Source organism: Lutra lutra, chromosome 3 (assembly GCF_902655055.1).
Source record: "Lutra lutra chromosome 3, mLutLut1.2, whole genome shotgun sequence".
Taxonomy (NCBI): Eukaryota; Metazoa; Chordata; class Mammalia; order Carnivora; family Mustelidae; genus Lutra; species Lutra lutra.
The window spans coordinates 60,942,686-60,967,281 of record NC_062280.1 but is presented as its reverse complement, the minus strand read 5'-3'; the positions used below and the strand labels follow the sequence as shown (position 1 = coordinate 60,967,281).

At 34.5% G+C, this 24,596-nt stretch overlaps 1 long non-coding RNA gene across 1 annotated transcript in view; it reads left to right on the top strand.

Moving 5' to 3' along the window:
- Positions 1-24,110, top strand: part of LOC125096468 (uncharacterized) — a 64,129-nt gene extending 40,019 nt beyond the window's left edge. Inside the window, exons 2-5 of the long non-coding RNA XR_007126205.1 lie at positions 4,087-4,137; positions 21,866-21,965; positions 23,178-23,296; positions 23,987-24,110. This is a non-coding gene — a long non-coding RNA (uncharacterized LOC125096468). The remainder of the gene's footprint in view (positions 1-4,086; positions 4,138-21,865; positions 21,966-23,177; positions 23,297-23,986) is intronic.
- The last annotated feature ends 486 nt before the right edge of the window (positions 24,111-24,596 follow it).

The window sequence follows — 24,596 nt, the reverse complement described above, 5'->3', positions numbered from 1 at the left end:
GGATTTCGTTTAGTGAAAATCTGAGTTTTGAACTCTTTCAGTTCCCTTAATGTAAAAAATCTTTATTTTTATTTTCTTCTCTTTTTTTTTTTTCCTGAACATGCAGTTTGTTATTTATGGTTTGTTATTTACAGTTTGTTTTTTACAGTTATTTTGCTATTTGGAGAAATTATCTGACCTCCTTCTTTCCCTCTATTCTTGTTGAGAAGCCAGTTATCTGCACAATTATTATTTCTTGGTAGCTAGTCTGTGTTATCCTTAGTTTTTTCTAATATCCTAACTTAGTGATTTGTCCTTTAGCTTTATCTTAATATTCTTTTTAGTCATTTTATGAACTAATTATATTTATTATTTTTTTCTTTCCCAGAAATTCTACGTCATGCTTTTTTGAATTTCCCAGTCTCTAATTCCTCATCACTTAAATAATTCTATGTTTTTTTTAAATGTTAAATATTTGTATTTTACATCCTACATCTATTAATTCAAATACCTGCAGTCTTTGTGAATTGGATTCTGATGGGGTTCTTTGGTTGTTATTTATACTTATACTCATTTCTAATGGCTTCTTTCTACATTTCTTGGTGACTTTTTTAGTTATGAAACTATGTGCTTATAAAACTATGTGCTTATCTGTGGGAATTCTTTGAGAATTGGGTTAAAGACAGACTTCCCATAGAAAATTTGTGTATATTTCTCGTAGGTGGTAGGGGGAATTATAAACCGATTAACATTTTAAACTAAACATTTGGGTTGGGATTTTGGGGGTCCAAATAGGAATTTGAATTCTAGTTCCTAAACCATTAAATACAGAATGATAACAGGAATTTGTGGGGAAATATTACTCCAAATTTTCTCTAAATTTACTCAGAAGGAAAGCCCAAACAGGTAAGTCTTCTCTAAAGTCATAGGTTGCTTCTTAAGTCACTTGTAGAAGGATTTATGCTTTTGAGAGTCCAGCTTTTTGAGGATAGTGTCTGATTTCCAATTACCTTTGGTCCTAGATTTATCCTGTGCTGCTTTCCTAAGATGGCATCTTTGGTTGGACATCAGCAAATGCCCTCAACACAAAAAGCTTCAAGGCTTCCTTACTACTGTAAAATGGTTTTTTATTGTTCTTTGCTTCTTAGAAAATTTCTTATTTTCCCACTGTCTTAGCCATCTCCTCCACCTCCTCTCCCTCCCTCCTTTTTCTTCAACTATTTTATCAAATTTTTTTTCTCTGATGGAAAATATTTCTTACACATTTATAGCTCCATATTGTGAGAATTTTAAATATTTTTTTCTCCACAAAATTTTGGCTATTTGTGTGCATAGAATATTATAATTTTAAGCAGAAGCACATCTTTGGCATCATTCCTTTTTGGTTCAAAATTATTCTTTGGGCACTTGTTGGTGTTGTCATCTTGGGAAAATTACCTCATATGCTTCTATCTCAGTTTCCTTATGGAGTTAATAATTTTCCCAACTAACAGGGTTGTTGAATTATTAAACGAGTTTTATAGAATGGTAACTTACAGATAATGTGTACTCATATACGTAGTACACAGATAATGTGTTCTAATGATAGTATTGATAAAGTGGGAAGAAATAAAATGTGGTCTTGTTAAATCCATTTGCATGGGCAGAATTAATTAGGTCAGGACAGACAAAATTTGTAAAATTTGACTTATAGACTGAGTTAAAGATGAAGATCTTATTAGTAATAAAAGGTATATTTTTCCCCCTCCATGTACACTTTGATTCTCAGCTTACTCCCTTTTAGGATCACACCATTTGTCTAAGACAATAGGTTCACAGTGCAAAGGTTCCGTAACTTCTTGATAAACATCCTCAGGCTCTTTGTCTAAAATGTTCTCAGAATCCTTTCTTATAGAATCCTTTCAATAGACCTATTTTAATTATCAGGAGAGTGAATTTTAGTAAGTGCCAGTGTGCCCTCTTATGTTCGGCAACTGGGGGGTTGAAAATTAAACAGATAAAAGACAGATTAACAAGAGAAAAATGGTTTATTTATTCATACAACATATATACATGCAGAAGTGATCAGTGATGAGTAACTCAAAGGGGTGGTTAGCATTTGGGACTTATATACCATAGTGGAGAAAAGGGAAGGAAGAGGAAGACTCCAGTTAGAGGATTAAGTAGGTTTCTTTGGAAAAGATAAAGGTGTTTTTGTTTTGTTTTTCCTTAAGAGAACTAAGGAGAGATAAGAAAAGTTGTGATAATGTTTGTCTGTATAGGTATGGGTGGTCTTTGTGTCTTCCTCTGGGCCATAGAACTCCATTAGTGAGGGAATCTATGGTAGATTTACTCCTGGTCTCTGCTCAGGGAATAGAATCCGTGTCAAAAAGGCTAGTTATGGCAGCCCTGATTTCTCAGAAGTTTCTGCTTTTTCTCAGATAGGGGAAGCTCTGAGAAAATTTTTCTCTGCATCTGTTGAATCTCAGATGTCTTTGGCCTAAAATAATCTTTCTAAAAACTCTGGAGTTCCAAGTGGGTCCTCACAGACCCTAAGGAAATCTATGATACACAAATCTGTGCCATCTTATACTAAAATAAAATAGAATGTATATTCTAGTTCCAATCTCACTAAAAATGAAAGACCTCAAGGAAGTCAATTGTACTTCATTCTTTTTTATTCTACTCAGATAATCATGCTAGCTCTTTGTCATCAACCAGTTGAGGAAAAATGGGTAAAATACCACTGTATGTTGAAAAGAGATAATGTATCCAGCTGAAACCAAATAATTTCCTAAAGGACAGTATAGCTCTCCTTTTAATGTTTATATTTTGATTTCATCCTCCAAACGCATCTAGCCAGATCGAAACCATTTCTTGAATTCTCTTGTACCACAGCACAATTTCCTCTTTTGTAGTTTCTCTCACATTATCCCAAACAACCTTCTACCACCTTAAAGATGCTATTAATATATCTTTAGTGACTTCATTGGAAAGTGTGTACCATATGGAAAGTGAGCTCATAAATAAAGTGCAGCCAGATCAGTTCATATCTGATATATTAGAGGGTGGTTGAATTCAATACGAATAACAAAGTTTGTTTTCATCCACATTTTTTCACATGTTTGTGAAGAGATAAACTATACTAGTTTTCTGCAATTCATAAATCAGAAATACATCATGCATATTAGGGGGAAAAAAAAACTTTAGCCAGTAACATAAAGATATAGATTTCTGGATCTTCTCTCTTCCTGATTGTATTTTACCGAATTCTTATGAGTTGAAATTTTCAGTATGGCTCCCTCACTTTATTTAAAATTTTAGATATAAGGCACCAGATACATATTAAAATATTCAGTAAGAATATGTTTCTAAACCAATAAGAAAGGTTGTAATTTTGATACTTTTAGCCTATGTACTGAATGGTATGCATTTTAAAAATTTACTTTATTTTTATTTATTTTTAAAATATTAATTCCTATATAGTTAACATACAGTGTTATATTTATCTCAGGTGTGTGAAACAGTGATTCAACAATTTGATACATTACTGAGTGCTCATTATGACAAGTGTGCTCTTAATCCCCTTCACCTATTTCACCCATCCCCCAAACCCTGAATGCAATACATTTTTTTAATTAAAAAAATGGATAAGATGATGTGGTTCCTGTCCTTCACAATAATGTAATCCTGCTTCCCCAGCTTCCAACCTCCACTCCTGCCTCCAATCTCACTAGAATAGAGAGAGTAGAAATTACTTTTAATAAAAAGCCCCTCATTTCCTCCATATATTGCATCAAGTCTGATTATTGAGTATAGCCCTATGGCTCATTTGTATCTAGCATTGTGAGTTTTGAGGAAGGAGCAATTAGACTTGAACAATGGGATTCCAGAACATAATGGACAATATGCCAGGTATTTAGTTTCACTATCTTCATTTCTATTAACATCTTTATGTACTGTGTGATTTTTCCTTAATTTAATTTTAGTGCCATTATTGTATCTTCTGTTTAATTTTTTTATAGCTTGCTATAATTAAGCTTTTATTTGGAAGTCATTTTAAAACCACTGCATCGTTGTCATGGAATTGTTGGTAATATGTGATTACATTATGTTGTCTTTTGCCAGGACACTCTTGTAAATGAAGCGTTATCCTCAGAGATTTTCTTGGCTGAAAATGTAAGTAATTAAAAATGTAAACAAATATTATCTGTTACATATGCTGCAATAATAAATACTTCAGTATAATACAAGTTAATGTCTCTTTTGGGATACAGTTTAATCCTACTACAACATGTTTTGTAAATGGACAAATAAATGGTTAAGCACTTAATATCCTATGTACTATAGCATGCAGATGTCCAGGGTTTTTATACATTCTCTCTTTGAGTATTTATGCAGTTTTTACAGGCACTTTCAATAATATTTTAGCATTATTTTTTATTTTATAATAATGCCAACTATGGAGATGTGAAAAATAGAATTACCCTTCAAAAATTCCCAATTAACATCCAATGTAAATGATAGTCTAGGAAAATGGACACTCTTTGTATAGATTTTAGGATGAAAATTAATACATCTTGCTTGGAAGGCAATTTGGCAATATATAACAAAAGCCTAAAAAATGTGCATGACCTGTATCCATTAATTTATTTCTTAGAAATTATTTTAAAAAACACTGAAATATGTACAAAAGAAAAAGTACATGCTTTTAATCATTATAGTATTTCTAATAGCAAAATATTGTAAATAACCTGAACAGATATCTGTAGAGAATTGGTTAGGTAGAATTTGGTAAATCCATAAGGTAGACTATTATGCTGCTATAAAAACTAAGTTACAAGGAAAAAGTAAATGACATGATAATGTAAAAGTTCATTTTACTAAATGGAAAAGCAACAACAAATAAAAATAGGCTTAACCAAGAATAGGTTTCAAATAGTTACTCTTGTCTGTTAAAAAGAAGTCATGATGTGTTCTATGTAAATGGAAATCCATTGTTTATCAGTAATTTTGTCCACACTAAAGGAAGCCACCCAAAGAAAGTTGTTAGATCAACTAGTTGAATAGACTATTTTGTAAGGCAAATTGATTGAAATGTTCAATAATACATGAACAGCTCAGACTTTCTCAAAACTTACATCAGCCTTAAATAGCATACAGGAAGAATTATATTGTACTAAAAATCCCAGAAATCAGATGTAAAATCATATTTTTAAGGTGAAATATTAGCAGAAAAATTCCTGTGAGGTACTTAGAAAATGTATTCATCTTCTCTCTCTCTTTTTTTGTATGAAGATAACTTTACCCAAGTTTGGCTAAAATAGACATGGTTTTTAACTCTGGCTAGGAAGTTTATCTGGCTGAAGAGATTATCAAATGGGTGAATGGATGAACTAACTGAGATAAGTATAGACCATAAAATACTACTTAGCTGTAAAAAAAAAGAATGAACTCCAGAAACTTGCAACAGCAGGGATGAATCTTTGGGAAATAAAGCTGCATAAAACAAAAACAAAAACAAAACAAAATCCCAAAAAGTTACACAGTATATGACCGCATTTATATAACATTTTGAAAGAACAAAATGAGATATGTGGTTGTCAAAGGTTAAGGTGTGTTGAGAGAATAGGAGGGAATTGGGTGTATTTATAAAAGCATAATGGAAGGTATTCTTATGGTTATGAAACTATTCTGTATCTTGACTGTGGTGCTTGGAATACAATGTGACACAAGTGAAAGTTTATAGAACAAAATATATACACATACAAACACACACAAATGAGTAAAACCAGACTTGAAGAAATCTGAATAAGATACATGGATTGTATCAAAGACAATATTCTTTTTTTTCTTTTAAGATTTATTTACTTATTTAATTCAGAGAGAGAGAAGGAGTGAGCATATGCATGAGCACAAGCTGGGGGAGGGGGAGAGGGAGAGATTCTTCAAGCAGACTCACTGCTGACTGCAGAGCCCAATGAGGGTTGGGGGCCTCCATCTCACAACCCATGAGATCATGACCTGAGCTGAAACTGAGTTGGATGCTCAATCAGCTGAGCCACCCAGGTGCCCCTCGATGGCAATATTCTAACTGTGATATTGTAACATAGGTTTTTTAAAATTTTTACTTTATTTTTTTTATTAACATATAATGTATTATTAGCTCCAGGGGTACATCTTTGTGAATCGCCAGGTTTATACACTTCACAGCACTCACCATAGCACATACCATCCCCAATGTCCATAACCCAACCGCTCTCTCCCTTCCTCCCTCCCCCTGGCAACCCTCAGTTTTTTTTGTGAGATTAAGAGTCTCTTATGGTTTATTTCCCTCCCGATCCCATCTTGTTTCATTTATTCCTTTCCTACACACCAACCCCCCACGCTGCCTCTCAACTTCCTCATATCAGTGAGATTACATGATAATTGTCTTTCTCTGATTAACTTATTTCACTCAGCATAATACCCTTTATTTCCATCCACATCATTGCAAATGGCAAGATTTCATTTCTTTTGATTGCTACGTAGTATTCCATTGTGTGTGTATATATATAACATCTTCTTTATTCATTCATCTGTTGATGGATATCTAGGTTCTTTCCATAGTTTGGCTATTGTGGATGTTGCTGCTATAAACATTTGAGTGCACGTGCCCCTTTGGATCACTACATTTGTATCTTTAGGGTAAATACCCAGTAGTGTGATTGCTGGATTGTAGGGTAGCTCTATTTTCAATTTTCTGAGGAACCTCCATGCTGTTTTCCAGAGTGGCTGCACCAGTTTGCATTCCCACCAACAGTGTAGGAGGGTTTCCCTTTCTCTGCATCCTTGCCAACATTTGGCATTTCCTGACTTGTTGATTTTAGCCATTCTGACTGGTGTGAGGTGATATTTCATTGTGGTTTTGATTTGTATTTCCCTGATGCTGAGTGATGTGGAGCACTTTTTCATGAGTCTATTGGCCATCTGGATGTCTTCTTTGCAGAAATGTCTGTTCATGTCCTCTGCCCATTTCTTGATTGGATTATTTTTGGGGGGGTGTTGAGTTTGATAAGTTCTTTATAGATTTTGGACACTAGCCCTTTATCTGATATGTCATTTGCAAATATCGTCTTCTATTCTGTCAGCTGTCTTTTGGTTTTGTTAACTGTTTCCTTTGCTGTGCAAAAGCTTTCGATCTTGATAAAATTCCAATAGTTCATTTTTGGCCTTTCTTCCCTTGCCTTTGGCGATGTTCCTAGGAAGACGTTGCTGTGGCTGAGGTCGAAGAGGTTGCTGCCAGTGTTCTCCTCAAGGATTTTGATGGATTCCTTTCTCACATTGAGGTCCTTCATCCATTTTGAGTCTATTTTCATGTGTGGTATAAGGAAATGGTCCAATTTCATTTTTCTGCATGTGGCTGTCCAATTTTCCCAACACCATTTGTTGAAGAGACTTTTTCCCATTGGACATTCTTTCCTGCTTTGTCAAAGATTAGTTGACCATAGAGTTGAGGGTTTATTTCTGGGCTTTCTATTCTGTTCCATTGATCTATGTGTCTGTTTTTGTGCCAGCACCATACTGTCTTGATGATGACAGCTTTGTAATAGAGCTTGAAGACTGGAATGGTGATGCCACCAACTTTGGCTTGCTTTTTCAACATTCCTCTAGCTATTCGAGGTCTTTTCTGGTTCCATATAAATTTTAGGATTATTTGTTCCATTTCTTTGGGAAAAAAATGGATGGGATTTTGATAGGGATTGCATTAAATGTGTAGATTGCTTTAGGTAGCATAGATATTTTCACAATATTTGTTCTTCCAATCCAGGAGCATGGAACATTTTTCCATTTCTTTGTGTCTTCCTCAATTTCTTTCATGAGTACTTTATAGTTTTCTGAGTATAGATTATTTGCCTCTTTGGTTAGGTTTATTCCTAGGTATCTTATGGTTTTAGGTGCAATTGTAAGTGGGATTGACTCCTTAATTTCTCTTTCTTCTGTCTTGTTGTTGATGAATGGAAATGCAACTGATTTCTGTGCATTGATTTTATATCCTGACACTTTACTGAATTCCTGTACAAGTTCTAGCAGTTTTGGAGTGGAGTCTTTTGGGTTTTCCACAGAAAGTATCATATCATCTGCAAAGAGTGAGAGTTTGACTTCTTCTTTGCTGATTTTGATGCCTCTAATTTCTTTCTGTTGTCTGAATGCTGAGGCTAGGACTTCTAGCACTATGTTGAATAGCATTGATGATAATGGCCATCCCTGCTGGGCCCCTGACCTTAACAGAAAAGCTCTCAGTTTCTCTCCATTGAGAATGATATTTGTGGTGGGTTTTTAATAGATGGCTTTGATGATATTGAGATATATTCTCTCTATCCCTACACTTTGAAGAGTTTTGATCAAGAAAGGATGCTGTACTTTGTCAAATGCTTTTTCAGCATCTATTGAGAGTATCATATGGTTCTTGTTCTTTCTTTTATTGATGTATGGTATCACATTGGTTGCTTTGCGGATGTTGAATCAACCTTGCAGCTCTGGAATAAATCCCACTTGGTTGCGGTGAATCATCCTTTTAATGTACTCTTGGATCCTATTGGCTAGTATTTTGGTGAGAATTTTTGCATCTGTGTTCATCAAGGATACTGGTCTGTAATTCTCTTTTTTGATGGGCTCTTTGTATGGTTTGGGGATCAAGGTAATGCTGGTCTCATAAAATGAGTTTGGAAGTTTTCCTTCCATTTCTATTTTTTGGAAGAGTTTCAGGAGAATAGGAATTAATTCTTCTTAAATGCTTCATAGAATTCCCCTGGGAAGCCTCCTGGTGGTGGGTTCTTGTTTGTTGAGAGATTTTTGATGACTGCTTCAATCTCCTTACTGGTTATGGGTCTGTTCAGATTTTCTATTTCTTCCTGGTTCAGTTTTGATAGTTTATATTTCTCTAGGAATGCATCCATTTCTTCCATATTGTCAAATTTGCTGGCATATAGTTGCTCATAATATGTTCTTATTATTGGTTGTATTTCTTTGGTGTTGGTTGCGATCTCTCCTCTTTCATTCATGATTTTATTTATTTGGGTCCTTTCTCTTTTCTCTTTGGTAAGTCTGGCCAGGGGTTTATCAATCTTATTAATTCTTTCAAAGAACCAGCTCCTAGTTTTGTTTTTTGGTTTCTATTTCATTGATTTCTATTCTATTTCATTGATTTATGCTCTGATCTTTATTATTTCTCTTCTCCTATTGGGTTTAGGCTTTCTTTGGTATTCTTTCTCCAGCTCTTTTAGGTGTAGGGTTAGGTTGTATATTTGACACCTTTCTTGTTTCTTGAGAAAGGCTTGTATTGCTATATATTTTACTCTCAGGACTACTTTTGCTGTGTCCCACAGATTTTGAACCATTGTGTTTTCATTATCATTTCTTTCCATGATTTTTTTCAATTCTTCTTTAATTTCCTGGTTGACCCATTCATTTTATAGAAGGATGTTCTTTAGCCTCCATGTATTTGGGTTCTTTCCAAATTTCCTCTTGTGATTGAGTTCTAGCTTCAGAGCATTGTAGTTTGAAATATGCAAGGAATAATCCCAATCTTTTGATACCAGTTGAGACCTGTTTTGTGACCCAGGATGTGATCTATTCTGGAGAATGTTCCGTGTGCACTAGAGAAGAATGTGTATTCTGTTGCTTTGGGATGGAATGTTCTGAATATATCTGTGATGTCCATCTGGTCCAGTTTGTCATTTAAGGCCTTTATTTCCTTGTTGATCTTTTGCTTGGATGATTTGTCCATTTCAGTGAGGGGGGTGTTAAACTCCCCTACTCTTATTGTATTATTGTTGATGGGTTTCTTTGTATTTGTTATTAATTGGTTTATATAGTTGGCTGCTCCCATGTTAGGGGCATAGATATTTAAAATTGTTAGATCTTCTTGGACAGACACTTTGAGTATGATCTAGTGTCCTTCCTCATCTCTTATTATAGTCTTTGGCTTAAAATCTAATTGATCTGATATAAGAATTGCCACCCCAGCTTTCTTTTGATGTCCATTAGCATGGTAAATTGCTTTCCACCCTGCCACTTTAAATCTGGAGGTGTCTTTGGGTCTAAAATGAGTTTTTTGTAGGCAGCATATTGATGGGTTTTGTTTTTTTATCCTTTCTGATACCCTGTGTCTATTGATTGGGACATTTAGCCCATTTACATTCAGGGTAACTATTGAGAGATATGAATTTAGAGCCATTGTATTGCCTGTAAGCTGACTGCTACTATATATTGTCTCTCTTCCTTTCTGGTCTATTACTCTTAGGCTCTCTCTTTGCTTAGAGGACCCCTTTCAACAATTCCTGTAGAGCTGGTTTGGTGTTTACAAATTCTTTTAGTTTTTGTTTGTCCTGGAAGCTTTTTATCTCTCCATTTTCAATGATAGCCTAGCTGGACATAGTATTCTTGACTGCATGTTTTTCACATTCAGTGCTCTGAATATATCATTCCAACTCTTTCTGGCCTGCCAGGTCTCTGTGGATAAGTCTGCTGCCAATCTAATATTTTTACCATTGTATGTTACAGACTTCATGTCCTGGGCTACTTTCAGGATTTTCTCTTTGTCACTAAGACTTGTAAGTTTTACTATTAGATGATGGGGTGTGTACCTATTTTTATTGATTTTTGAGGGGGCTTCTCTGTGCCTCCTAGATTTTGATGCTTGTTCCCTTTGCCATATTAGGAAAATTCTCTACAATAATTCACTCCAATATACCTTTTGCTCCCTTCTCTCTATCTTCTTCTTCTGGAATCCCAATTATTCTAATGTTGTTTTGTTTTATGGTGTCACTTATCTCTCAAGTTCTCCCCTCATGGTCCAGTAGTTTTTTGTCTCTCTTTTTCTCAGCTTCTTTATTCTCCATCATTTGGTCTTCTATATCATTAATTCTCTCTTCTGCCTCATTTATCCTAGAAGAAAGAGCCTCTATTTTTTATTGCACCTTATTAATAGCTTTTTTGATTTTGGCTTGGTTAGATTTTAGTTCTCTTATTTCTCCAGAAAGGGCTTTTATTTCTCCAGACAGGGTTTCTCTAATATCTTCCATGCCTTTTTTGAGCCCAGCTAGCACCTTGAGAATCATCATTCTCAACTCTAGATCTGACATATTACCAACGTCTATATTGATTAGCTCCCTAGCCTTTGGTATTGCCTCTTTTTTTTTTTTTTTTTTTTGTGGTGAGGTTTTCCACCTTGTTATTTTATCCAGATAAGAATATATGAATGGGAGAATAAAATACTAAATGGGTGTCAAAGACTCCAGAAAAATGTGCTTTAACCAAATAAGTAGAGACCCCAAATCGTGGGGGGAAGAAAGGAGATAAAAAGAAGTTCAAAAAATTTAAAAAAAAAAGAATAAAGAAAAAAGAATATATATATATTAGACTGCTGAATAGAACAGAGCCACCCACTCAATTTGGGGAATACTTTGGTCTCTTAGAAGAAACTACCTCACAAAATTTTAAGAAAGAAATATATATATATATATATATATATATATATATATATATATACATATATATATATATACACACACACACACAAAAATAAGTGTAAACACCATGAAGGGATGGGATATGACTGTAAAGATGAAAGATTTTTTAAAAATTCTTAAAAAGGAGTTGATAAGATAAGTTGGTTAGGAAAAGAAAGAAAAAAAAAAGTGGAGAGAATTTGCTCAGGCTAGAGACTAGAACAAAACCCTGTGCTAGATTTAGGGTATATTTTGATCTATTAGAAGTTGTATCCCAAAATTTTTTAGAAGAGAAAGCCCTACATGTATACAAAAAAATAATGTAAGATACAATGAGGGATAAAATATGACTGTAATAAAGAAGGTTCAAAAAGATTTTTTTTAAAGAAAGGTATTGTTAAGATAAACTAAAAGAAGTTAAAAGAGGAAAGAATAAAAGTTTAAAAAATTAGAATAAGAAAAAAATTTTAAAAATTTAATTAACTTTGCAAGATTTAAGAATCTTGGGGACAAAGCCATGAATTCCATGCTTTGCTTTCCCTTCCTCTGGAATTCCACTGGTCTCCTTGATCAGTGAGCTTGGTCTTGGCTGGATTTCTTGCTGGTCTTCTGGGGGAGGGTTCTGTTGTAGTGATTCTCAAGTGTCTTTGCCCAAGGCAGAATTGCTCCACCCTTGCCAGGGGCTGGGCTAAGTAATCTGCTCCCATTTGCTCTGGGGAGCTTTTGTTCCCTGAACACTTTCTGTAGAGCTCTGGCAGACGGGAATGAAAATTGCAGCCTCCCAATCTCTGGCCTGGAGGAGCTGAGAACTTGCAGATCTGCCACTTGTGGGGTCCCAGGGACCCGACTGTGCCACAGATCACAGTTTAAGGTAACCCTGAGTTGAGAGCTCACTCCTTGGCTCCATCTCTGTAGCCGGCTTCCCTGCTCTAATACATGCAAGCTCTGTGACACTGACACCCCGATCCTTCTGTGATCCCACAGGACCTGAGACCATGCTGTCCCTGCAAGGGCTCCACACCCACTTAGCCTCTGGACCGATGTCCCTCAGTGGAGCAAACTTTTAAAAGTTCTGATTTTGTGCTCCATTGCTCTGCCACTTGCTAGGAGCCGGCCCCTCCCCCATGGTCTATCTTCCAGCTGCTTTGGATTCACTTCTTCACAGGTCCTACCTTTCAGAAAGTGGTTGATTTTCTGTTTCTAGAATTGCTGCTCTCTTTGATATCCTGTTGGATTTGTAGGTGTTCAGAATGGTTTGATAAACTATCTAGCTGATCTCCTGCTACCTGATGTCGTCTCAGCATGCTACTCCTCTGCCATCTTGACTCCTCCCTCTGTAACATAGTTTTGTAAGATGTTATTATCAGTGGAGATTGCACAAAGAGTAAAAGGAATCTTTTTGTATTATTTTTTACAACAGCATGTGAATCTACAATTATCTCAAGATAAAAATTTAAGTAAAAAAAAAAGCATCAGGGTGCCTGGGTGGCTCAGTGGGTTAAGCCGCTGCCTTCAGCTCAGGTCATGATCTCAGGGTCCTGGGATCAAGCCCTGCATCGGGCTCTCTGCTCAGCGGGGAGCCTGCTTCCTCCTCTCTCTCTACCTGCCTCTCTGCATGCTTGTGATCTCTCTCTGTCAAATAAATAAATAAAATCTTTAAAAAAAAAAAGCATCATATCACAATGAAATGGCATTTATTTCAGTGATACAAAGCTGGTTCAGTATTCAAAACCATCAGTGAAATGTCCTATATTTGCAAGCTATAAAAAATAAAATTACATGATCACATCAATTAAGGGAGAAGTCCATATATGTATTAGCAAGGAAAGATCTGAAAATGAAATTAAGAAAACATTTTCATTCACAATATCATCAGAAGAACAAAATATTTAGGGATAAACTTAATAAAAATATTTAAGACTTAGATATTAGAAATTATAAAACATCACTGAGAGAAATTAAAGGAGATCCATATAAATAGAAAGGCGGTCCATGTTCATGGATTAAGTCAAGATGACAGCTCTCCTCAAATTGATCTTTAAGTTTATTGCCATCCCTATAACATGTTAGCAAACTTTTTGGTGGAAATTGTCAATTTGACTTTAAAATCTGTATCTAAAATCAAAATACCTAGAACAGTCAAAATAATTTTTAAAAGGAAAAAAATTGTTAGAAGACACAATACCTAGTTTAAAAATGTATTTAGTCGACAGTAATCAGGACAGTGTAGTATTGGCATAAGGACAAAGAGATCAATGGAACAGAGTTGAGAGTTCACAAATGTATTCTTACAGCTAAGTTTGATTGATTTTCAATAAAGACAAGTCAATGGGGAAGGCTTAGCTGTTTCAAAAAATGGTGCTAGAACAATTGGATGTGTTCATACAAAAAAAAGTTTAAAAAATCAATTAGACTTATAACCTCAAAATAACACTTCAGAACCAAAAGTAAGGGTAAAACTATAAAGTTCTGGAGAAACACAAGAGAACCATCTTCATGACCTTGGGTTGGGTAAAGAGATCCTAGATATGATACTGGAAGTATGATCAATAAAGGAACAAAATGATATATTTGATGGCCCAGACCGAGTGATAATTTAGTAAATCATTCATCTGATAAAGGAATTTTACCTGGAATACAAAAGGACTCTAATGACTCAATTAAAAGAAGACATATAACCCAATTTTTTTAATGGAAAAAAATAGAGAGATTACAACAAATAAAATACATAAATGGCTTCTGCTATATCAAAAGATACTCTACATTGTTATTCATTAGAGAAATGCAAAGTAAAATCATGAGAAACTACTATACATCCACTTAAATGGCTGTAATCAATGAGAAACCATGTGAAGTGGTGGTGAAGTTGCTAAGAAATTGGAATCATCATGCATTGTTGGTGGGTGTGCAAAATGTTACAGGCATTTTGGAGAACAATTCTGCAATTTCATAGAAAATTAAACATAAAATTACTATATGAACCAAAAAGTCCTTTTTCTAGGGACCTAAGAAAAATCAAAACTTATTCTCACACAAAGACATGTACGCAAATATCACAGCAACGTTATTGAAAATAGTCAAGTTGTAGAAAAAAAATCCACAAATCTGTTAGCTGGTAAATTGATAAGCAGACTGTAATATCGACATCAGTGTAATTTTATTTAGTAATTAAAAGGAAGGAGTTAGTGATACATGGGTGTCTAAAATATTATGCTCAGTAAAAGGAGTTAGAAGCAAAAGGTTCTGCGTTATTGTCCCAGTTATTCTAAATGTCCAGAAAAGGTTTATATAGAGAGTTAGAAATCACAATAGTGGTTGGCTAGGGCTTAGAAGTCAGAGCAGAGATTAACTGTGAAAGAGCACAGGAAGCTTTTTGTGTTGATGGAAATGGTCTAAAACTAGATTATGTGATGTTTTCACATTTTTATAAATAATCTACCAAAAATTATACATTTACAAGGGTGTCAATTATTTATCTCAACAAATCTGTTCAAATATAAATATTGATATAATTCGCAGTGCATATTTCATTTGAACAAGTGTAAAATAAACTACTGAAAAAGCCTAAGTTCTTCAGTCAACACTTTTGTGATCCAGGATTTTTATTTGTTTGTTTTGTTTAGCCTAAAAGCCCCAAAACTCTACTCTACTCTACCCTCACTCCCTTCCTTCCTTCCTTCCTTCCCTCTTTCCTTCCTTCTTTCCTTCCCTCCTTCCTCCCTTCCTTCCTCCCTTGCTCCTTTCTCCCTCCCTCCTATCTTTCTTCCTTCCTTACTTTCTTTCTTTCATCTCTCTCTTTTTCTTTCTTTCTTTCTTTCTTTCTTTCTTTCTTTCTTTCTTTCTCTCTTGAAGTACAGTTGACATACCCTTTTATATTGTTTTCAGGTGCACAACAAAGGCAATTCTGCACTTTACTCAATGTTCACCACAGTAAGCATTGATGCAGGATTTTGGTGACTACTCATTCATTTTGTTTTGTTTCCTATATCTCGTGATGAGCATTGCTTATATTAGTGTTTTCAAGTGATGAGATTCACTAGATAAGTGCATAATATGTTCAGTTAAACTTAATTAAAAAAAACAAATTTCATGGTTTTTTTTCAAACTACATTCTTAGACAACTTGTAGATGCCATCATTTTTAGAAACATGGTTCACACTCTAGTGTTTCCTGATGCTTTGGTAGTTCATTGAGCAGGTGAACACACAGATGTATAACTATCTTTATCAGGAAACATTTGTTTAATGTCCACCTGTGCACATGTCTACTAAATATTAAATTTGTTCATTTTGCATTTTGCATACTCTCTAATGCAGTATTCTAAAATCATAAAGGAGGTGTCAACAATGTTAGAGACAGTCAGATGCAGAGCCAGGGAATGGGAATAAACTCAAAGAAGTCTTAATTAAAATCAAAGATGCACTGCATGTCTAAAGTGTGACTAGAGTTAAATCCTATCTTCTAGTCCTTAATATCCAGCTCTAGTTTACTCCTTTTTCTCTCTGACTTATTGCACATACTTTTATTTTTCATATCAGATTATCAGATAAAAACTATTTTTCTGAATCTTACCTGCACCTAATGACATACAAAACTGCTTAAACATACACGGTCTTTGACCTTAAAGCAAATAATTTAAAACAAGTAACACTTACATGAAAGACGTATGAACAATTAAATATATATGATTCTAATATTATACCTTAGTTCTTAGAAATATGCTTATTTGTCTTTAATATTTTATAAAGATGGTTATAAGCATATAATGCATATAAGCATTGAGCCATTTCATTTCACATTAATCTTCATTCACTTTTATAGCTCCATATAAGAATTCCTCAGGCTTGATTTTTTTTTTTTAGATTTTATTTATTTATTTGACAGATAGAGATCACAAGTAGGCAGAGAGGCAGGTGGAGAGAGAGGGGGAAGCAGGTTCCCTGCTGAGCAGAGAACCCCTCAGGCTTTATTTTAAAGAAGTATGGAAAAAAGTTAAAACATGACACAAAGTGCTTTATCTAGAGTGTAAAAATTAGTCTTCCCTTTTTGTTTATTTTGTTTTGGTTAGTTTTGAAGTTTTTTTGTTGTTGTTGTTGTTGTTGTTGTTTGTTTTTTGTTTTGGTTTTGGTTTTAAGTATTAAATTAGAAGGCCAATCACATTTAACGGCCCTGCCAAATTCTCAGGTGTCTCACTAGGGTTGGAAATCTTAGGTCTTTGCTGAGTCTGACCAAGCAGAGACTCACACAAAGCCAGAGGAGAACAAGAAAATACAGGGGGACAAGGGAGTAAGTATTAATTCCATGGTCATCTTCTCCACTGCAGAGAAAAAATGAAAAATGCTGCCATTAATGAAATCTTATCTTACAAAGGTATGGTATCTTTTTTTTTTTTTTTTTTAAAGATTTTATTTATTTATTTGTCAGAGAGAGCGAGGGAGAGAGAGCGAGCACAGGCAGACAGAATGGCAGGCAGAGGCAGAGGGAGAAGCAGGTTCCCCAACGAGCAAGGAGCCCGATGCGGGACTCGATCCCAGGACGCTGGGATCATGACCTGAGCTGAAGGCAGCTGCTTAACCAACTGAGCCACCCAGGCGTCCCAAAGGTATGGTATCTTTAAATAAGGCCAAACACAATGTAAGAATTGCTATGTAAAGAACATATGTTAAACATATAGACCATACAGTCTCTTTCTCTAGTTATAAAGCCAAGTGATACTTCTATAGAGTCGTAGGAACCTCAGTCAGCATCTGTGTTTTTTGTTCCAAAGTATAATAAGGAGAAGGAGGGCATTATTATTGATCAGAAAAAATTCTTTGATTACTTTTTTAAATAAATGAAAATGATGATATATACCATTACTGTACATATGAGATTTATAATGTGTGTATTAGATGTCACAAATGTTTAGATTAAATTAGACAGGGGCCAAAACATACTAATAAAAGTGTCTCATATCTGAATACCACTTCTTGATACAGGGTGGAGCTTTACTAAAAATGGGACCTATTTTCTAAATCAGCAGGAAGGATTTCTGAAGGAGATGGGCTTACAGATCTTATTAATTCAAAATTGCTATATTTTTTCAGCCTCAGACCATGCATCAGACATTAACCCTCCCATACTCTATTTCCTTTGCCCCTTTCCTTTTGACTCTGTGGAGGATAACAGATACAAAATCAATAGCTGTGTAGAAGAACCAGATATAACATTCCGAGGGACACTGGAGAGAGGGAATGGAAGCAACAATTCATTTTTCTGTCTCAGTTTAGATTGTATTTATACCACCTGCTATGCCTGCGGGAATGGAATCTATAGTAGTGTCTTTAGGCACGAACTTTCTCTTAGTGACTTTCGTTTTTCTATTCAGCGTGATAGCATTTTTTTTTTTCCCCTGGGAAAAGTAGCCTATGGCACTTGGCTGAAGAGATGAGACTTCAATGAGATATAGGAGACAAAGAGTGACAAATTAAAATGACAAGGCTGTCTTATAAGATTGTGATCCAGTGAAATGAAGTATTTCTGGCCCAGTCAATGTAGACAGCATTATGCTATGTGGGAATAGATTGCAAGACCTGGGCAGCCTGTATATGTCTTTGAGATAACTGAATTTGTCACTATCAACACTCTCCCAAATTGTGTCTTTCCTGGCTTTTGAGAATAGGAGTATGGACAAAGGTATTCATATAAGTCAAGTATTTAGGGATACTTTATTTTTCCTAAAAAAAAAAAAAGACTTAAAAAAAAAGAAATTTTAGTAATATGCTTGTCTCTGGCATGATATTAATCCAAAGAGAAGCTTTGAAATAGATAACTAATAGCCCTAAAAGTGATGGTGAACTTAGGCACCATGTCTGTCAAATGTCTTGTTAAATCTATCCTCTTGTAACTTTACCTGGTAGGTGACCACACAGTCTCCTGAGTTTCAGTCCTGCCCACTGGACTTCTTTACCTAGTGTTAGCACTATTATTCCAAATTCAATAAACATTAAATAAAATTTGTAGGCTTTTTTAAAATCAGTGGAAATGCCATTGAAAATCATCAGACAAAAGTTTAAGTTTCCCTTGTATTTAGCTGCTTGGTACCAAATGGGGAAGGGAAAAAGAGTAGAAGGTTGTAAGCATGCTTGAGTTGGAAGATCTCTACCGTGTCCTTCTTTGTCATCACCTATGTGTTTCTTGGTAAATCACCAAATCCTGCAGTTTCTTTACAATGTTTCTTACAAACATTTTCCCCCTTTCCAATCCTTCTGCTTCCTTTCTGACCCAGGTCCTCATTTCTTTTCAAAGTGAGAAATATGATTCATTCAGGGACTCTAATCATGTTATAAAATACTTTCAGTGGCATCCTGAGAATACATGAGAATATTTTTTTATTCCTTCAATCAAAGTTCCTTTTGATGATTATCATCATTTATATTATCTTAAAAAACTGGGACTATCCATGGTAGACTATACTTATTGTCTGTTTTGGAAATATTCTAAGATTTCTTGAGGATTCAAGCCAGAAAAAATTACCCCCCTTCATAAAGCAGTGAATGTCTTCAGTTCTGGATAGCTGTATTTTTCATCTTTGGCTGGCCAGATTTTTAGTTGTTTCTAATTTATTGATGCAAGCACTACAAAAACTAGAGGATGGTTGCTTTTATCAGGTATATGACAGTAGTAGTGTAGCCAGATTATCATACTTGTATCTTTACTTAAATGTGATGCCCATATCCCCCAGTAAGACTATGCATTTCTACTATCATTATTATTATTACTCATTTATATAGTAAGAGGGATGTTTTAGGTGATTTCTATCTTCCAAAACTCAATTCTAAAAAGAGTTTTGCTTTTTTGTTTTTTTTTTTTAAGATTTTGTTTATTTATTTGTCAGAGAGAGAGAGAGAAAGAGAGAGAGAGAGTATGTGTGCACAAGCAGGGGGAGGGTCAGGCAAAGAGAGAAGCAGGTTTCCCTCTGAGCAAGGAGCCTGATTCAGGACTCCATCCCAGAGCCTGAGCCAAAGGCAGATGCTCAACGAACTGAGCCACCCAGGTGTCCCTAAAATTTAGATAATTATTTAAAAAGTTGAATAAATGAGTGATGTCAAGCCTAATTGTTGCAGAAATCTTGGAGTCCACCAAATTGAGGCTCTTGAGGCATTTCTTTCATACCCAACCCTAGGTGTGGGTTATAACAATAGCCCTTTGGATGCAAAAAGGTTTGAGTGGAGCAATATTTTGTAATTCATAGAAACACAAAGGAAAAGTTTAAGATTGAGTTATTTCTCTTGGAAATAAGAGGGTCCTTTATACTGAATAAGGAAAGCTTCCATACATATTCCCATTACATGAGAAAATAAAACCACTTCTTAAAGTCCCCATCCTTATCCTGTTGTCTTTTTTTTTTTAATTTGTTTTACTCAGTTCCCATTTTTTTATTTTTCCAATGTGTTAGAAAAATAAAAGTTAAATTATATAATGTAAAAACAAAATTTAAAATAATCATGTAAAATGTGAGACCCAAATGTGGCTTATTTCTCAAACCCATGGAGGTAAGGATCAATAAACATAATCTTTCTTTTGTAAAGTTATTGTTTTCAAATTATAAATTGCTCGGTACACAAAATTTCCTCTGGAGCCAATGGAAGAAAAAAACGTGACTTCAACATCAAAGATAACACTACATGAATGAGCTCAGTGATGGTCATAGTAGACTCAATTGGACTTAAGATGAATAAACAATTTCAATAAATTGAATTAATTAGATTGGGATGAAGTGTGCAAGCAGTCTGTTTTCTGAAATCATGTACAATAACTTGTTCAAGAAGTGCTAGTGTATAATTGCTTGAAGTCAGAGGATAAAAAAGAGAAAAAACTAAAAATCCATTATGTTCGTGTTAACAGTCTAACTAAACTAATTAACTGCTATCTGAATTTTCACACCTCTATTTCATGATCTTTCTTGCCTCAAACCTCCAAGCCTCAAAAGCAACAAATAAACAAAAAAGCATTTGAAAAAGAACAGTACTAAATATAATGCAAACCATCCCATTTTGATGGGTTACTCTTATTATTTTTTCCATCTTCATGCGTTCTCATTGCCTCACCAACAACCTTGTTGCATATACTCTCTCTATAAACTTCTGTATCCTAATCAGTTATGTGCACACAAATAAAATAATAAAATATTTTTACACAGTTATCAACTGTGTTATGTATAAAGCTATCTTTAGATTTAGTACCATGAATTAGAATTCCTAACATTCCAGAAAAGTTTGGAAGATCTTCAGATTCCAACTTTTAAGATAATTGGATAAAAAAATTTCAAATCAAATACCAATACCCAACTCTCTATATTTGTTATATAATAACAAAAATGTCTAACAGGCTCTCTGTAGTTTCTACCTAGATTAGAATCAATTGATTCACACACCTTCACTAACTGGGAACTACTCTTTATATTTGATTTTCAAAGAAAGAGACATGAAAAGGAAACAAGTTTTCTTAATAAAGAACTTATGCTTATGTAACAGGAAAGTCACCAACAGCCAACAAAAATCAAAGACAGAACTATTATTTTGAACCATATGAAATCTCCAATATTTGACTATTTTGTCATATGTAAATGTTTATTTAATACATTTCAACCAGATTTAGGTCTGACTCAGAATTATTCATTCTCTATACCTTCCAGTTATTGGAGGTATAATAATATATTGAAAGATCTTCCAAAAGCCTTCAAATTTTCATTACCATTTTATGTCAAGATGCCAATTTTTCCTTTGAATATTGAAAAAGTATAGTCTATAATATATCCTGATTCCCAAATAACACTTTTCTCTAAGTAAATATAAAACGTAGTTTACTGAAGGTTCAGTTATTCTCATATTCTTATTCTCTTATAGAAGATGTTCTGATATTGCTCAACAATTGGTTTTATAATACTTTACTGTGATTTACTTTTATAATGTAATTAAGTTAAATTTATTTACAAGAAGAGTAGATACTGATAGTGATAGTATTTTACATTTCAACAAACATATTTTATTTCCAATAAAATAAAATCATTTTATATAATATTTATAACATGTAACATATCATAATAAATAATATTTTTACACTGATTTTTTTTTCTTTATAGTTTGAGACATACTTTAGAGTTGTAAACAAACTACCCATGAACAGATTTCTTAGTTCTTAATAAAATTTCTTCCCTTGAATTTTCATTTGTGATTCATGAATAACACTAAATCTGAAATTACACAATCAATTTAAGTAAAATAAGGTCTCACAAACCACAAATCATGTTATATTTATTCTAAGAGTTGAATCTGCTACTAGTCAGTGTCATATCCATGAACTGAAATCTTTGAGACTGATCAGACCCTAATTTCTTATACAGCAATCCCTCTTTCATGCTCTTTGGTATAAAGATTGTCTGGCTAATTTCTACAGTCGAGTTTTGACTGTGAAATGGCACTGAAGTTCAGCAGGACACATTTCCTGTCTATATCCATGGCTGTGGTGCAACTGGTAAGAACACTCAACTAATGAATCTAAGGTCATGAGTTCACTACTATGTGCAATCGTTTGCTTTGTTGTATTCAAGGGTTATGGTTCACACTCTTCATCACAAATAACTTTCTTGCATATATATGTTACTTGTCGCAGGAGAGGTCCATGTGCTGGAGTTTGGAAGGATCAAAGCAAATCGATAGGCATGGGTGGGGAAATCACTCAATGTACCTGTCTGCTTGAGAGTGAGTCAGTATCTTCCTCACCCAGGATTCCTGCTGTTGTAGGTTCACACATTCTCCATACTCTCCTCTACCCTTCACAGCAAGGTAATAATGGGATTTTTCATTTGGAGGAGAGAACCCCTTACTAAGTATATTCTGTCATCCCATTATCCCTATGGTAATGAATGAGTGGCTCTAACACTCAGAATTAGTTCTTATAAATCCTGTTCTTCCAGCCTGTCTGTATGGATTTTGAGTTTTCATTAAGATTAAGAACACAAAACTTCTCAAATTAAGAGTCAAACAATACACAAACCCTGGAAGTTCTCATATATTATGAAAGAATTTGCAAGAATCAAAAAAGAAATTTTCCTTTCCAGTTATTTATAAAATCATTTAATAAAACTGTGTTTGTTTTCAAAATCTACTCCCTCCCAGGCTTTAAGACATAATCTCAGGAGATATATATGCACATGTATATTTATTTATTTATACATACAAACTTAGAAATATTTATTTTTGAAAAATATAAACAGAAAACCAACAATACGAAGAAAGATATTTTATAGAGTTTAGAATTAATAATATCCACTTCACTGACTTTCATTTTCTAATATACTAAACCTTTGCCTGTAAGTATTTACATTTTTCAGGCATTAATAAACTTTAAAAAGTAGTCACTGCTGGAATGGAAGCCTCAACCTATAAAAAGTTGTAATAGCATTTCCAAAAAAAATTCCAAGGCCTAAAATAATAGTGTTAAAGCAATATGAACCAGGCATGTCAATCTTGAAACATCCATGTAAATTTCAATGCTATTGTGATATTAAAGTGCACAGGATTTCTTACACACAATCCAAATATAGAAAACAGGGATGTAGTTTACATCAATTAAAGAAGTTTTGTTAAATAAAAAGAGAAAGAGGAAACTAGAAAATGTACAAGTAGAGCATTATTATCAGTATAGAGACCAATGCAAATTAAAATAACAATACTCTACCTGCAGTAATAGGTTATAGTACTCAGTGAAGCTTAATGTAAAGACACCTCTACTGTATGACTCTACAGTTCTCTCCCTGAGTATGCATGCTGTCCAGAGAAATTCTTGCTTCAGTTCATAATGGGGTACATATAAGCATGCTACTTCAACATGGTGTGTGTGTGCGTGCACTTGGGTGTGTGGAAGCAATTTAAGTGTTCATCAGTAAGGTGATGGGTAAGTAAATGTGTGGATAGTCAGAAGTGATAAACCAGAAGTACCTGGAGTAAGAGGAGATCTTAAAATTTATTCCTGAGTGAAAAAATAAAACAAAAAGACAAAACCCAGAAAAGTAAAAGCAAAGACAATAGTATGATAGGCATTACGTAAAAGTAAAAATCCCAATATACATCTACAGAAGTTTTTCAGTATTCTTATGTATCTTACAAATTCACTTTTTTAGAAAGATTTATTTATTCATTTTGGGAGGGAGGGGCAAAAGGAGAGAAATTTCAAGCAGACTCCCCGCTGAGTGTGGAGCCTGACACAGGGCTCCATCTCACAACCCCGAGATCACAACCTCAGCCAAAACCTAGAGTTGGATGCTTAAGCAACTCAGCCACTCAGGTGCCCCACAGCAAGTTCACTCAGGTGCCCCACAGCAAGTTCACTTCTCAGGAGAATGTGTACCTAGTAGGAAGTGGAAAGGGGAAAGAAAGATGAGGATGATGGAGAAAAAAATAAAAGCAAAATAAAACAGCAATAGACCTTGAAGAAATGGGATATGATGATGTGTCCTGAGCTGAGAGATTTAGCTGGTTTCTTTACATCTGAAGTTGTACAAGAAAAAGAAAAGGAGGAGGCAGAAAGAAGAAACAGATGAAAGAAAAGAGAAGAGGCTGAAGCAAACATGTTAGTCTCAGTCCTGAATAGCTGAATAGCTAAGGATATAATTTAAGGTAAGTTTTAAACTCAAAGCAAAAGTGAAGTCAGTGTTCTGTGAGCATGCCCAACACCAGCGCATTCAGAGAGGATGGAAGTGGTCAGTTTACCTTACACTTTCTGCAGAAACACTGCTGGTTCTCATTAATCAAATGCTCCTTACATTTTGACAATGATAGCCTCAGATTTTATTAATTTGGGAATTGTTTTTCTAATAAGGCTATTTGTGTGATGACATGCCCGTGTCGCTTCGAATATATTTGGTGAACTATTAGAATCTTAAAAGACTACAGTGGGTATATTGTGTTTGATTAGAAAAAGTGCTACTGATTGCCCTACAGCTAAACTCTTTATTAATTTGCACCATGCAATTTCTAGTTTGAAATTCATAGGCATTTAGAAAATTAATCCTTCACAGAGAGAGGATAATTCAGGTGGTGAACTTAGTAGAAAGAAGGTCTTTTGGGTATTTACTTTGGACACATTATCCCCAGCAGACCTGAA